The sequence below is a fragment of the Balaenoptera borealis genome, assembly GCF_965194805.1.
Source record: "Balaenoptera borealis genome assembly, chromosome: 11".
In the NCBI taxonomy this organism is placed as follows: domain Eukaryota; kingdom Metazoa; phylum Chordata; class Mammalia; order Artiodactyla; family Balaenopteridae; genus Balaenoptera; species Balaenoptera borealis.
The window spans coordinates 61,461,343-61,473,899 of NC_138868.1; the positions used below are offsets into that span (position 1 = coordinate 61,461,343).

A 12,557-nucleotide genomic window follows, 5' to 3' on the forward strand; every position below is an offset into this window, starting at 1 on the left:
ATGACAAAAAAGAAACAGACAAGACATATTTCAACGGGTAGTAATTAAATATCAAACAAGTATTTATATTTATTCTTCCATTAAAATCAATCTATGCTACAAAAATCACAAAAAAATTTAAACTTCATTTGCTTTCATTAGTAGTAGTAATATTGATATTGTTATTTTGAAATTATTTTCTTTATATTTTAAGATAAAGCAATGTTATTGGTGGTCAAGATTTTCAGTGTAAGACAAAAGATACAATTATAAAATCAAGTAGCTACTTAAAAACACAATAATGTTAAAATTGAATGAAATAGTAGAACCTATTAATTGGAACCTATTCATTTTTAAAATACAGACATTCCTTACTACCTGAATTTTCATTATTGAAACTTTTAATATCAAAATTCAAGGACTAAACAGACCACTGAAAAGGTCTATAAACATTGTCACCCCAATAACAATTAACATTCCAAGGGCCAGGATTTTGGTATCTAATACTATTCCCCACTAAAAGGAATAGGGCTTGTTAGTGAAATGGCTGCCTGACATTTGGGACAAGGAAGCTACAAGATACACCAATGCATCTTCCTGTGCAAGGAAGCACTCAAAAATTAATGGAGTTATATCTAACAAATATAGGAGCCAACTACAAAGGACTATCATTGGCTAAAGTTTTAATAAATTGAACATAAAACATATTGAACATAAGAATGATGACTGTAGTTGATTGAAACGTTCAATTCATGAAAATCCATTACTCCATAAGGATATCAAAAAAGAAAAAGCAAGAAAAATATTCATTCGCCACCATTTAAGTTATTTATTAAACCAACTCCTCACTTAGAAGTTGTAAATAAAAATGTAAAGAACTCAACATTTAACCTGCTTTTCCAATAGAACTATATATTTCAGGGTACCAAATAGTCCCAGTTGATGAAAAAGAGCTCTGTTTTACCAAATGTCAGCTAATGCAGAAGGAATGACAGAATTAGAAAAATGATATTTGGCAAACCCTAGCGAAGTTACTGATTCAGGCAAGAATTACCAAATAGTGTTAAAAGCATTAGGAGAATGGATGACAGGAAAATGAACATTCATATTACTACCAAGGTAATACCATAGAGAATACTGTCACAAGATCAGGCTGTCATCACCTTAACCTAGTAATCAAAGTTAGCATCACTAACAGTGGTGTGAGCAGGAATTACGTATCTCCTCACATGGTACAACACAAAGCACATTTCACCTATGATGAATTCTTGCCAAAAATGTTCGACTGGGGCTTCCCTGGTGGCGCAGTAGTTAAGAATCCGCCTGCCAATGCACGGGACACGGGTTCGAGCCCTGGTCCGGGAAGATCCCACTTGCCGCGGAGCAACTAAGCCCGTGAGCCACAACTACTGAGCCTGCGCTCTAGAGCCCTCAAGCTACAACTACTGAAGCCCGTGCTCTACAGCAAGAGAAGCTACCGCAATGAGAAGCCCCCGCGTGCAGCAACGAAGACCCAACACAGCCTAAAATTAAAAAAAAAAAAAAAAAAAAAAAAAAGTTCGACTTCTAGCTTAGTCCAGTCTTTACATCTAATTTCCAGTTTCTGGGAAATACAAAGGGTAGAAAAACAAGCTGAAGATACTCTGAAGAGGCAATCAGACAAATCCAAAGGTAAGCATTTTACAAGAAAAAGGCAAGGCAATATCCTGATAAAAGGACTGTTTTAGATTAAATAAATTTTAAGGAACATAATAATCAAATGCAATGCATGATTCCAGATTGTATCTTGGTTTGAACAAACAAGATATAAATGACAATAAATTGGGACAACTGGGTTAATTTAAATATGGACTAGGTATTAGGTGAGACTAAGGACTTGTTAATTTTGTTAGGAGTGATCATATTGTTTTGGCTACATAAAAAAATGTTTTTCTTTTTCTACAGCTGTACATTGAAGAATTTAGAGAGAAAACATCATGCAGTCTATAATTTACTTGAAAATACTTCAGCATAAAAAAGTAAAATGAATTTAAAGGAAAAAATATAATCTATACTGAGAGAGAAAAAAACACACTGGCTACTGAGACTTTGTGAGATACAATATAAAACATGTCAAAATGACACAATTTTAAGCTTACGCTGAACTTTAAATATATTTTTTGAGTTTTTTCACCATTCTCTTCATAAACTCACCATTTAAAAAATACAATTATTAAACCCTATAATATGGTAAAGTTCATATACAACTATCTGAATTTAAAGAGTTACCCAACAGTACAGAGCCCACTGAGCCTTTAGGGTCATAGTGTTTGAATTCTTCAGTGCTTTGGAGGGACAGGAGTGAGAATGCAGGGTGGTCTGGGGCATACATAGGCTGATCCAGTGCTGCTCCAGCCTTCCTGGGGCAGGAGCTGGTTCTGACCTAATCCAGATCTTGTAAGATTTCCCTTGGCTGTTCTAAAACAGATGGAACTTCCTGCACCCACTCCATCTACACACACACACACACACACACACGCGCGCGCACACTTCACATTCATACCAGAGGTCCCAAAATGCAAGTTTCTCAAAACTGCACCTAATGCACACTTCCCAATGTCCACGATCATCACCATATATAGTCCTAAAATACAAGCTATTCTAATATAAAGACTATCTCCCTTTCAGTAAAATAATCAGTCTGTATGGAACAGGTATATAATAATGATGTCCATGTGCTAAAAAATCCCTCCCATGACATATGTTAACTCACTCAATCACTTATTCAACAAGCATCTATTGAATGGGCCAAGTACTTGTTCTAGGCCAAGTAGTAAACTAAGCAACAGGATAAAGAGTTAGCTGAGCCACAGCTCCTTGATTTAACTTAAACTAATTCAATTATACCCACTAAGCCTAAAAGTAAAAAAGAGCAAGAGAAACAGGCAAACATTAAGGGAAGATAGACAAGTGATTCCACTTGCTTCCATTCAAATTAGTAGTGTTTCTCCATGTGAGGTCCCTAGATATCAGTATCAGCTTCATCTGGAACTTGTCAAAAATGCAAATTCTCTGGCTGAATCCTAGGCCTACTGAATTAGAAACTGTGCGGAGTAGAACCCAGTAACTTGTGTTTTAACAAGCCCTCCAAGTAATTCTGATGTACAGCTAACATTTTGAGAACCAATGAGTTAGCATAAGCCCCCAAATAAGGCAAGAATCTGCTATTCCTTCTCTTGATCTAGGTTTCAGAATACTTCTAATATGTAAGCATCTCACTATGCTGAATGAAACTCTGATGTTTAAAGATGTGAATTACCACCCAACACGGCCCCTAAATACAAGCCAACTGCATCATTTGAAGCTCAACAGGAAAAACCATGATCTGTTTCAACAAAGGAGGAAGGACTAGCTGTGTTGGACTTAAAGGAAGGAAGTACACAGCTCTCTGACAAGATGCCTTCCCCTAGTATTCTCAAAGATAATTCTGCCATAGTGATTTTCAACTTACCCACTGACTTTAGAGCCTAGCCTTGTAAAATGAGATATTGCCGCCGTTCCCTTTAAAAGCAGCCCACAAAGAAACCTATTTCAATAATACAGTCTAAAGGTTTCGAATTTGAAAACATGGGTATGTGTTTGTATATATCATGTTAAGTGTATATGGTAAAAAATTCTCGCCAGAGGAAAAGCTTGTATCTAGAATTACAAGAGCCACAAGAACTTTAGACAGAGAAAGCCAAACTTCCTTGTGTGGCCACTCTCAGGGCACTCCTGCTCCTAGCAATCCCTAATTGTTTAGCTTGGGGAAAAGGGGGTGGAACTCTGGTATGACAGAAAGAAAGCAGGTTAGAAGTCAATAGATCTGAACTTGAATTGCTACTGTGGGGCCTCAGGCAAGTCAGGCAAGTCACTTCACCTCTGTGAGCCCCGCTGTTGTCCTATATAAAATAAGGATAACAACACATAACTCAAAGGATTGCTGTGAAGATTAGAGAAAACATATCTAAAGTATTAGGTATAGTCCCTGATATATAATACATGCTCAGTGAATGTTAGCTCTCCACTCCATCCCATCTGCACACCAATCCTAAGCATGGAGTACTTAGATGGGGTAAATAAGGCAGAGAGGGATGAAGCTCTTCACAGAATTATAGGACATACCCTTAGAATGTCAAAATCTCCTATCTCTTGAGTGCTTCACCTAAATATTAAACAGCTAGAAAGAGGTAGTGAAATATCATTTGCAAAACATTAATTTGCAGAATTTTCTTGACTCTTCCTAATCATCAACGATATCAACTTCGGGCTACACAACTTGTAGATATTTTCCAATATCTAACGACCCAGCATACTAGGTGCAGTGTGCCCTCTGCTGTTGAGAACTGAGGCCTGCATGCCACTTACATGCCACTTACATGCCTGTGCTCCTGAACAGAGATTTTATAAATCACAACATAAAAGGAGACAGGGAGGTAGAAGCCATTTGATCTGCGTTGTTCAACTGAAGAAACGAGACTCAAAGAGGTCAAGTGCCTTGGTCAAGGTTACAAGTCAGAGGCAAACCTGGAATTTTTAATTGTTTTTTCAATTTGGTGTATTGAGATAACTAAAATAATTAATACCACTGTAAAAGCCACACAGGCATGACCTCAAAAAGGAAAAACACCTCTAGTCACACACAGCAGTTCTTTCTAGAATGTGGTCCTAGAAATTTCAAGAGATGCTTCCCTTCTTCACCTTGTAGAGGATAAAGAGATCCCTGAGAATGGGTAGGCAAGAAGGAATAAAGAGAACAACATCCTTTAAATAGTTTATTGTGGCAAAAATAACTATTTGGACTTTAAAACTGCCCAAAAATAAAATTTACACCCAGAAAAGCCTGTAAGAACATCACATCTATTAGAAACAGTTTTGGTGGCAACTTGGAGTGAGGGTTAACACAGAGCACCTGCTCGGTGTCTGGCACTGTGCTGGCGCTTTACACAAATCACCTCACCATCCTCCCCATTACCCTCTGGGGGCACGTTCATTATACCAGTCTTATAATAAGGACACTGAAACTCAGAGAGGTCGGATAACTTGTCCAAGGTAATATAACTGATAAATAAAAGTCAAATACAATTGTTTTTCATGTACTTTATCCACTACCCAATCCTACCTCTGACAAAATCCAGCCTTTTTTTCACTGTAACACACTATGGCAGATAGGGCTGGCTACAAACTTCAACCTTCAGCAGGGGGCACTAGAGTATCTTCATTTGCAAAATGAAGTACATATCCCCAAACACATACTAACAGTTATACTGAAGAATATGGTCTTTTCACTGACCTGACTCAAGAATTGTTACTATATTGTTTTTAACTCATTTAATCAGACTGCTGATAAAAAAAAAAATCACGTTGACTCTTAGTAGCTTTTAGGTTTTTTTTTTTTATTTATTTATTTATTTATTTATTTATTTATGGCTGCTTTGGGTCTTCGTTTCTGTGCAAGGGTTTTCTCTAGCGTGGCAAGCGGGGGCCACTCCTCATCGCAGTGCGCGGGCCTCTCACTATCGCGGCCTCTCCTGTTGCGGAGCACAGGCTCCAGACGCTCAGGCTCAGTAATTGTGGCTCACGGGCCCAGCCGCTCCGCGGCACGTGGGATCTTCCCAGACCAGGGCTCGAACCCGTGTCCCCTGCATTAGCAGGCAGATTCTCAACCACTGCGCCACCAGGGAAGCCCCTAGCTTTTAGTTTTAAGAAACTCAGTATACAGTTGGTTTCATTTACATACCCAGATATATGATAATAGTTAACTGAAATTTTACTAAACATATGTAAAGTATACTCAGAGATATACAAGACAAAAAAATAGACTCACACTTCCAATACATTAAAGCATCTTGAAAGAGGGCTCTCTGATCTCCAATTCTACTCCAGAGATGTTAAAATGAAATAAGACATCCTTTCTTCCATTTGATGTGTGTACCCTGTATTAATTATGGAATTATGGCATTACATTCTATTAGAGTTCCTAAATGGAGACTGACATTGTTTCTGGGCAAGTTTGATCTCCCCTGAAGGGGTAGACACCTTCATGTTAGAAGGACACAATTTCTCAAAGAAGGAACCAAAACCTGAAAGGAAGGTGGGGTTTAGGCAGGATCTAGGTTTATAGTTGGAGAAAAGTCCTATGAGTGGGGTCCTTCTAAGTTGTCCCTCACCCAGGAGTAGCCACAGAACTGGGTCAAGACAGGAGAGCAAGCCATATCTTATGAGTCAGATCATGGGTGACTCGGTTTATTTCTACTTTATTATGTCAGAATCTTTCAAGAATCCTTTGAATGTTCTACCTTTGTTCATCTGTACTACAAAGATATCAGGAAAGATTGGAGAGTGAATCTGACTTAAAAGAATTAAAAGGGAAACAGTATCCCTTGATGACAGAGTGGTGGTGGTGATAAGGAAAAGAATCACAAGTCCCTCCAAGAGGAAGGTGAGTCCAAGAAACAGGAACGTCATTCCCTTCCCACAGGGATGCTCCCTTCATTGCCAACCTTAGCAGGTCTAGTTTCCATTTTAACAAGGAAGGTGGAAGTTTCCTCAGAGATAACCTTCAAATGAAATCATCCTTCTATGTAATAAGATGCTGCATATCTTCACACATCTTTCTGTCCATATTAATATAAAAGAGAAAATTGTATTCCTTCCTTCTGTATATTATTTGTAACCTGCTCCTAGTCTCAAAAAAGAAACTCTTAGATAAAAATTATTTTCTTAAAGATAAAACAAACTGGGAAGGGAATAAAAGGATATGAGAGAGTCTGCCGTGGAAAAAGTTTGGCTATCCAGCTTCCTACACCTACAAATGGATTGTTAGAAAGGCAAGAACAAAATAGCTACCACAGTGCCCCTGTACAAGACAGATACTTTATAAATAATTATTAAGTGAATGCAGTCCAAATCTTCATAATGTGATTCCCCACATTTCTGTGTAAAAGGTCCTCTTGTTAATGTTAAAATTCTCATAGACACTTTATATCATGTTATATCAAGCCAGTGCTTGAGAAAATATAAGAGAAGCTATTATAAATTCAATAATGGTATAAATAAATATCACAACAGCATCTAAAAATAGTATATACTATTTTTAATAGTATATACTTCGTAGGAAAATGGATTCAACACAATTCTACAGTGTTCAGGAAGCCTCCTTTCCCCTGACCAAAGATTTTGGACCCCAAAAGGAGAATCACATTCTAAATTACCAAAATTCTATGACATCAAAATATTCTCTGCTCTACTACTAAAACAAAGGTGAAGATATCCTGCCCTTAAGAACACCTAAAACATTCCAGTAAATCAAGAAATAACATGTTTTGTCAAACAATAGTCAGGTGTTTCAGCAGAGGAAGATTCTGGCATCATCTGTTGGCTAAACAGCTCTGTGAGAGCACCACACGATCAATAACTTCCTGTGGCTTCAGGAAGCTCTGTACCACTAGAATTACCTGACCACAGTTTAAGCTCTCAAATTAGAGATAAAGTGTCACTGCAATTATTAAATATCTAAATTTTAGTAAATGTTACATCGTCAGAGGGCGCTGTTGTATAAGTATTGGGTTGGCCAAAAAGTTCGTTCGGGTTTTTCCACGTTAATAAAAACCCGAACGAACTTTTTGGCCAATCCAATAGTAAAGTAGGAGAACCGTTAGGTTTTAAATATTAGATTCATAAAATTTTAGGACAGGAAAGGAACTTAAATCTCAAGTCCAAACTCTTAAATGAAAAAACCTGAGATACAAAGATGTCAATTATTTTACATCTTTCTTTTTAAATAAAGAAATATTCACATAGTTTAAAGTCAGGGTTCAAATGCATGCTGTTAGAAGTCAGACTAGTGATTACCCTTGTGGGGGAAAGTCACTCTTAAAGAGCATGAGAGGATTCTGGATTTAGGATGGTGCATTTTTCTATACCTATAAGATAATTAGCAAATGGATTTGTAAACACTTAAGATTTCCTTTAGGATACATGTATTATGTACATATGATGTTTATATTTCTATTTCACTATAGTCATATGTAAATTATACTAAATCACATTTATATTAAATTTTTCTTCAGACTATACTACAAAGCTACAGTAATCAAGACAGTATGGTACTAGCACAAAAACAGAAATACAGATCAATGGAACAGGATAGAAAGCCCAAAGATAAACCCACACACATATGGTCACCTTATTTTTGATAAAGGAGGCAAGAATATATAATAGGGAAAAGACAGCCTCTTCAATAAGTGGTGCTGAGAAAAATGGACAGCTACATGTAAAAGAATGAAATTAGAACACTCCCTAACACCATACACAAAAATAAACTCAAAATGGATTAAAGACCTAAATGTAAGGCCAGACACTATAAAACTCTTAGAGGAAAACATAGGCAGAACACTCTGTGACATAAATCACAGCAAGATCCTTTTTGACCCACCTCCTAGAGAAATGGAAATAAAAACAAAAATAAACAAATGGGACCTAATGAAACTTAAAAGCTTTTGCGCAGCAAAGAAAAACATAAACAAGATGAAAAGACAACCCTCAGAATGGGAGAAAATATTTGCAAACGAAGCAACTGACAAAGGATTAATCTCCAAAATTTACAAGCAGCTCATGCAGCTCAATATCATAAAAACAACCCAATCCAAAAATGGGCAGAAGACCTAAATAGACATTTCTCCAAAGAAGATATACAGATTGCCCACAAACACATGAAAGGATGCTCAACATCACTAATCATTAGAGAAATGCAAATCAAAACTACAATGAGGTATCACCAGGTGAGGTATCACCTCACACCAGTCAGAATGGCCATCGTCAAAAAATCTACAAACAATAAATGCTGGAGAGGGTGTGGAGGAAAGGGAACCCTCTTGCACTGTTGGTGGGAATGTAAATTGATGCAGCCACTATGGAAAACAGTATGGAGGTTTCTTAAAAAGCTAAAAATAGAACTACCATACGACCCAGCAATCCCAATACTGGGCATATACCCTCAGAAAACCATAATTCAAAAAGAGTCATGTACCACAATATTCACTGAAGCTCTATTTACAATAGCCAGGACATGGAAGCAACCTAAGTGTCCATCGACAGATGAATGGATAAAGAAGATGTGGCACATATATACAACGGAATATTACTCAGAAACGAAATTGAGTTATTTGTAGTGAGATGGATGGACCTAGGGTCTGTCATACAGAGTGAAGTAAGTCAGAAAGAGAAAAACAAATACTGTATGCTAACACATATATGGAATCTAAAAAAAATTTTAAAAATGGTTCTGAAGAACCTAGGGGCAGGACAGGAATAAAGACGCAGACATAGAGAGTGGACTTGAGGATACAGGGAGGGGGAAGAGTAAGCTGAGACAAAGTGACAGAGTGGCATGTACATATATACACTAGCAAATGCAAAATAGATAGCTAGTGGGAAGCAGCCGCATGGCACAGGGAGTTCAGCTTGGTGCTTTGTGACCACCTAGAGGGGTGGGATAGGGAGGGTGGGAGGGAGATGCAAGAGGGAGGAGATATGGGGATATATGTATATGTATAGCTGATTCACTTTGTTATAAAGCAGAAACTAACACACCATTGTAAAGCAATTATATTCCAATAAAGATGTTTAAAAAAAATTTTTTTTCTTTCACTTAAAAATGTGTATTGAGTATTCATTAGTGACAGGCATTAGGAAAGAGAACGTAGTAAGATACAATTCCATCTCTCAAGTTTTGAATCTAAAAAAAGTGATGAGCATACTAATAAACAATCACAAGATGGTATGGTTTAAGTTCTATATACAAAGTGCTGTGGGAGCTTAGAAGTTACGTTCCGACCTGCAGGAATCATGCAAGGCTTCACCAAGGAAGTGGTATCTGAGGTGAACTCTGAAGAGTAACAAGAATTTTTTCAAGTACAGAAAAGCATGTCAAGCAAAGGGAGCATGAGGAACTCTGCAGAACAAGCATATTCAGGAACTGTTGTTGTTTGTGGCAGAAGATATATAGTTCATGAGGAGAAGAGATGGGAGATGAGATTAGATTCACCAGGCTGCCACCTGATGTACATAGGAAAATCTCCCTATAAAGAGAAACCTAACTGAAATCTGAGATTGCCTCTCTAAATCAACAGTGAATGAGATAGGTACGCTAGAAATAGAGCCTTAATGAGGCAGAGACTTTCGTCTGTTGTCTTAGCCCACTGCTAAGTCCCCAGTGACTAGAATAATGTCTGGCACATGGTAGAAGATCAATGACTATACACAGAATAAATCCACGCATGCATACATCCTAGCTCTGCAGTTGGTATTAAAACAAACCCAACACAGCTTCAGAGAACAGCATGACTCAAAGCAATGAGAATGGAAATCAAAGTTCTCAAGATCAAGTTTGTGAGGATTCATTTATTGCATGGGTCTGTTACTGGCTTTGGAAGAGTTGCAGAATGCTGTAGTCAGATGTGCCTTTTGCCCAGTAACAAATCACGTGCCTGAGGAAGAACCCCAGCATAAAACCTAAACCCGACTCATAACAGTTTAGCTTTATCCAGGCTGCTGAGGAACCAGGAACTGCATGCCCTCTGCTGGGAGGATAAACAGGAAGATAAATACCTACAAATTAATACAGACAAAAGGCCAGCATCTAGGGAGGGGCAGGGGAAGGACTAATCAGCATTTTACTGAAGTATATAACCTAAAAGGTCAGGTATGACCTTGTGACAGGGTTATAGTCACAGTTTTTAGGGCTGTAAAGGACGTAAACCTGTGGCTCTCTGGCAGTGCACGGTTATTTAACCTGAATGACAGCTTCCTGTAAAATGTATATTATACTGGATCATTCAGCAGCATACTAGTGTTCAGTATCCCCAAATGTGCTGCAAAATGTCGATTTGATCAATGTGTAAGATACTTTTTTCCACAAAGAGTTTTATGAAGAAGAAAGAAACATGGTAGAGGTATAATGCCCAAGGCAAAAAGTGATCAGAGGGAATAGTTGAGACTATAGGTGAGAGGGGGTTAGTGATGCTGGGAGATTCTGAAGAGACAGGAGAAAATGGGGTCAAGACACAGATGGAGGGATTTGATTTGGACAGGAGGAACCCCTCCTCCGCTGGGAGACAGACGGGTGCAGAAGGAACTACATCTCTAGGTGGAAAAGGAGAACACTGACGGGGTTCTGGCTAAAACGCCTCTCGTACAACAACTAAGTTTTTTAATCAGTGAAGTAGGGGGCAAGGCTATCTACTAAAAGAGAGTAAAAGGGCATAGTGTGGCAATGATTTGAAGATAGAGGTGAAAGTGCAGCATGGAAGAAGGAATTGATGCTCAGGCCTTCATAGGATCCCTGAGTTTAGAGACTAAATTTGCAGGTACAACAATCTGCCTAGTTGTGGGTTTGCTTCAACAGACATCCACCACCCAGGATAGGAGTAGAGAAGTTTACTGGCTGGATAAAACTAGGATAGGAATTTCATAAAGAGGCTGTGACAGAGAACAGGAGGCAAGGGAGTTGAGGTCATCCCTGATGTCCATGCAACCATGAATACCCAAAGCCATGAGGGCCTCTCCATCACAGGCAAATGCTGCCAACATCTGCTTGCTGAATTGCAAGGGAATCTGAACGAAGTTATATTTATTCCGTTTTAAAAAGTGAAAAATCTTGCCAGAACTCATATACAGTAATCCCCCCCACATCCATGGTGGGTACATTCCAAGACCCCCAGGAGATGCCAGAAACTGTAGGTCGTGCTGAACCCTATACGGTCAGCAAACCCAATATAGTCAGCCCTCCATATCCACAGCTGTGGAACCTACAGATACAGAGAGCCAACTGTATTATGCCATCGTATGGTACGATATATAAGGGCCTTAAGCATCCGTGGATTTTGGTATCCACGGAGGGGTCCTGGAACCAATTCCCTGTGGGTACAAAGGGAACATATTCTATGTTTTTTCACATGCTAACAGATGGGTAGCATATACAGCATGGATACACTAGACATAGGGATGATTCAGGTCCTGGCAGGAGAGAGCAGAAGGTGTGAGATTTCATCACACTACTCAGAACAGCACACAATTTAAAACTCATGAATTGTTTATTTCTGGAATTTTCCATTTACTATTTTTGCACCAAGGTTGACTGCAGGTAACTGAAACTGTGGAAACGAAAACCGCAGATGAGGGGGACAAACTAATGTTTTTCTTCCTTTATGATGGAAGAGATGGAGGCTGGTATCTGGTAAAAGGTAAAATGATAAAGAATCCCACCCCCACCCCCAAAAAGGCAAAACCATGCTTCTTAAGTACAGGATACAGACCTGTGTATGTATGTAATTTACAGTCCAATCTTCCGTATTCCCCCTCCTCTGAAGGGATGGTCCTCCTGCAGAGGACTGTGATGACTTCCCAAATCTACTCTTCTCCAACTGAGCAAAATCCCAGTTCTTACCCATATAACATGATTTCTAAAATCTTCACAACCCCATTCACATCCTAGTTCAATTATCTTCCCTTTCATGGATGGTGTGCCCAGAATTGAGCACAATGCATGAAATGTGGTC

General features: G+C 38.5%; 1 protein-coding gene and 1 long non-coding RNA gene across 10 annotated transcripts in view; one reads left to right on the forward strand and one right to left on the reverse strand.

Moving 5' to 3' along the window:
* Positions 1 to 12,557, reverse strand: part of PRCP (prolylcarboxypeptidase) — a 71,297-nt gene that overhangs the window by 33,028 nt on the left and 25,712 nt on the right. The gene's annotated exons all lie outside the window — the stretch shown is intronic.
* Positions 9 to 12,557, forward strand: part of LOC309606392 — a 182,681-nt gene continuing 170,132 nt past the window's right edge. The window contains exon 1 of the long non-coding RNA XR_014231801.1: positions 9 to 5,382. This is a non-coding gene — a long non-coding RNA (uncharacterized lncRNA). The remainder of the gene's footprint in view (positions 5,383 to 12,557) is intronic.